The sequence below is a fragment of the Tupaia chinensis genome, unplaced genomic scaffold, assembly GCF_000334495.1.
Source record: "Tupaia chinensis unplaced genomic scaffold, TupChi_1.0 Scaffold000472_1, whole genome shotgun sequence".
NCBI lineage: Eukaryota > Metazoa > Chordata > Mammalia > Scandentia > Tupaiidae > Tupaia > Tupaia belangeri.
In genome coordinates, this window is record NW_006159981.1 from 35,342 (window position 1) to 40,156 (window position 4,815).

A 4,815-nucleotide genomic window follows, 5' to 3' on the forward strand; every position below is an offset into this window, starting at 1 on the left:
CCTGCTGGCCCTATACTACTTTTATAATATCTCAAGATGAGAAACAAGAAAAAGTAATAATAAACAAAGTTATATTAAACTAAAATGATTCTCTCCAACAAAGTAAACAAAAACAGATTTGAGAAACTACAGAATCATTGACATATTGCTAAGTAATATATTACATAAAAAGTTAATATGTTTCAAATGAGTAAAAAATAATATTCAGAAAACAAATAAATGAAAAAGTGCAAAAGACTTGGATAGATTTTTTCAGAAGAAAGTATACAAATGATCAATAGACATAAGAATAAAACAACACCAATAATCATTAGGAAAATACAAATGAAAACAATTGTGAAACATCACATCATACCTCTTTTTCTTAAAAATATTATTTTATTCATTTTATCTGTTTTTATTGTTTTCTAGTTTGATCAGAGAGAGAGCCCAAGAAAGTGAGAAAGCAAGGCACCAATTCCAGGACTCAAACCATAGTCAGCCATGTGAGAGCCCAGCACCTCAACAACCATAACACCTGCCACCCACCACCTCACACCTCTTAAGGTAGCTATTCTTCAAAAAAATACAATTCAATAAATACAAGAAGGAAAAGGAATTTTTGAACATTGTTGGTAAAAATAAAAATTGCTTAAATACAATGGAAAATAGTATTCTAAGATTTTTCAGAAAATTAAAAATAGAACTGCCATGTGATATAACAATTGCATAATTGTTTATATATAAAATATGAAATTAATATAGGCACTAATTAATGAATTAATATGGGCATTAATATTAATCTTGATATTCTCCTGAGAGAGGAATGAAGAAGGAATTGCAGTGTGATCATTCTCCAGAGAGTGATTTCTTGATTTCTGTCTGTCTGTCTCTCTTTTTCAAGTCAGCAAATGCATGTGCCCTATAAGAAAAGTCTCTCTAAATATAAATTAAATTAAAATATTGGTAAAAAAATAATACTTCAATTAGAGAAAAGGAATGAGTTCAAAGATTGTACATTATGTCAATGCAATTAACTACATTATAATGTATGCATAAATTATTCTCTGAGAGTAGATATTGTGTTCTCACCCCAGAAACAAGTTGTGCAGTAATTCATATGTTGTTTTTAACAAATTATTTTATTGATTGTTATTATTTCTTAATTTTGACCAAATTGAGAGAGGGAAAGTGAGAAAAGTGAGCCACCAAGTCTTGAGCTCAAACTGCAGTTGGCTACGTGGGAGTACAGAAACTTAAGCACCATGCAACATGCTGGTCCTGGTAATATATGCTAATTTGCTCAGTTTAGCCATCCCCCAGAGGTTACAGCAGTTAAAATATCTTTCTGCATATCATATATTTATAAAAATTAAAAAATAGAAATACAAAAATAAGTGAATAAACGAGTCAAAAATTTTTTAAGAATATTTTCTATAAAGACTTGTAAGAGAAAAAATATGACGAGAGATAAATGCTAGGTCAAGAATAGAGTTCTTTTAGTTATTGCATATTAAATCATATAATGAGTACTTGACACCTGAATTATCAGTGGACAGAACAGAGGATATCATTCTCAGGGGTATGTAATTAATTTTGTGGAGCACTGGAATTTAAGGACAATCTAATCTTTTCTGGAAAGTATCCTACTTCTTTGTAAGTTATAAGGCTCATTTGTGCCATGATGGTGTTGCAGGCCTGAGAATATTGGACATAGCAATGAAATGCCTTCTGTACACTAGTGAGGAAGCCACCAATGACTTATATTATTACTTCTTCTCCATTGCTAAGGCATCATACAGAATAAGGCTATTGTGGAATTACTTTTATTTTCATTATTTTATTTAAAGAGATACTTTTACTATAAGGCATATGTGATTGCCAAGGAGACAAATAGAGAAAAAGTGAGAAATCACCACTAGTGGGATAGCCTCACCACAATCTCTTCTTCATTTTTCTCTATTTCAGGATTTTTGGCATGCATACACAAGTGCTCAGCAAGAGTTTGAAGCTCCAGGGTCTAGGGCTCAAACCATGATCAGTCATGTGGGAGTCCAGTACCTTAACCACTATGTCATCTGCTAGTCCAACTTTTGTATATTTTAACACCATTCTAAAAATTCCAACTTATAAGAGCAGTTATGTGATGCAAGTGCTTTGGCCTCTCTTAGTCACAAAATTACAAAGCTTGTTGCCTCAAGATGGGGTGGTCCCCCCCAAAAGCTTTACCTGGCCATTATGAAATCATAAAGTCTGGTAGAGGAAAACAGTGCAAAACATGTTTTCCCCAAATTGTTTTTCACTAAATTGGAAGGTGACAAGTGCAGAGCTCCAGGGCAGAGAGATCCCCAGAGCCCCTGGATGGAACCTAAATGAAACCACAAAAAGACAGGGAAACCAGAGCTGTTGAGATAAAGCACAAGACTCAGTACCATAGCTCCTTAAAATGCCTTTTTAATGGTTCTAGTTATGTCCCTGTCTGTCATGCCAGTCTGGAACATGTTTTGTACAGGTTGAAGGCAAACTGTGGAAGTTAGAATCCTTTGTGCTCTCCACAGAATTGGCTCTCCTAACAAAGGGCTCAGCTGGCAGACACAATCCAGTACCATCTCCTTCTCAGCTCACACACATAGGGTTTTTAATCTGTGTTGGGCCAGCTCAGACATGTCATTACTGTTGATTACTGTCTTGCTACTTCTGCAACCTTTACAAACAGCATGTAAGATGACTCATTTTAGCTGTAGTGAATACCTAAAGCCAAATGTCTACTGGGACGGGGACCTGGTACTGGATGGGTTTTTCCCACTTTATGCCATGGGAGAGGAAAAAGATCTAAGCCGACTACATTTTCTGATGAGACCATCTCAAGTAGTGACAGAACCTTGGTAAATTGCTGATTATATGTATGTGTAAATGTGTTTGTATCTGTGTAATAATGTAGTTGGTATATATGTGTGGTGTTTAATCCCATTGAGAATAATCAAGTGTGCACAGAAATGAGAGAACAGCACAGTTGTAAACTCAGGATGCCTTCTTACCCTTTTATAATCTTTCTTCTCATATTCAGTGTTTCTCCATTTCTTTGAAGACAGAAGAGAGAATACACCTGTTGTCCACTCTATCAGCACTATCCCCATATTCAGTCTTTAGGAGGCTCAGGATGAGTGAGATTGTTGGTACTTTAGTCCTTTTACCACCAAGACCTATATAGTGAGGCCTGCATGTATATTGTGACACTGAGCTCCTGAGATAAAGTTAATGCTATAATCAAGGTGCTGACTCTGGGTATTTGCTGCTGACTAGAAGATGGTAGAAGTGTGCTTTGTAGAGAAGCCATGGGTATCTAAAGGCCACCACCATATCTAAACCAGTGATGATAACCACACATCAATCCCTTCTCTACACTCCTCTCAGGATTTTGAACATGCATGCACATGTTCCTGGCATAATTTTCAAGCTTTCAGACCTGAGATATATACTGTAGACAATCATATGGGAATCCAGTGCCTTAACCACCATGCCACCTCCAGGTCCCTCCATATCTTTTATAGAACAGTAAAGAAAGCTTCCTTTAAAGTCTCAAAATATACATAAGAAATTTGGGTATGAGATTTTGCAGTAGTTTAAGTATATTAGTTTCAAATCTGAATATAACAAGGATAAGTAAAAATTTATACCCAAAGTGCAAGGTGGGAGTAATTGGATAGCAAATTACTAAGTGGTAACACAGGTAATAGAGATTCTGGCCAAATCCACTTGTATCAATTATATACAAGTTTGCAGATAGCTCTGGGACAACTTTCCAAAGTCTGATTAAAGCTTTACCTAGCCCAAGCCAACAAGTGAAACAGTGATTGAGTCGATGTACTCCAATCTTGTTAGTCTAGTTGCAGACCTAGAGGCTTGAATCTCACTTTTTGTGTTCCACTCAGTGACTGTTTCAGTCTGATTTTAACCCAGCCAATGTGGAATCATAAATTCCTCTGAAACTAGTAATGGGGCATAGCAAACATTCACCAGCCAAAAGAAAGAATAAACACAGTAACTGCTTTATGCACAGCTCATCTCCTATCTACCTAGGTTGGGGTCTAACTCCTAACTCAGCATAGAGCTTAAGGCAGTTGATTCTCACATGGCTGCCTACATGGTTGGAGTCCTGAATTGAGTTGTTTGAAAACCATGAGAGGTGGGGGTGTGCCTGCATGTCCAGTAATCCCAAGAGCAGAATGAAGGAGATGAACTGTGGCAGGACCTTCTCCCTAGGGGATTATTTCTTTATATATCTCTCTATTTCATTCTGGTGAGTGCATACACCTTATAGGAAAAAAAAAGTAACAATAAAAAATAAGAACCCACTTAGAAAACTAGCTCTGATTGCATAAAAATTTTTAGTCTAACATGCTTTATTAATAAATCAGAGAACTAGTAGATGGTTACAGTTTGAACCCTGAACTTGGTGGCTTCAAAATTATGCTGGACACATGTAAGCATGGGCCCAAAATCCCAAAAAGAAAATGGAGGAGAAGGGATTGCAACATGCCTATATCTTCTTGGGAGGTGATTTCTTACTTTTCCTCTCACTGTGTCTAACTCTAAGGTAAGCATACACACACTATGACAATAACCTTTAAAAAAAGAAAAGAAAAAATACTTTTGAATGTTTAAATTAAGTTTGAGATTTAAGAAATTAACACTAGAATAATTACACAGAGAATAGAGAACCAATTAAAGGCAATATATAACATTAAATTAATAACCCAAAATGAACTATTTTAAAACTCAAAACATACTTTTAGCGAATATTATTTTAAAAGCTGAGAATTTCCAAGGGAAAAA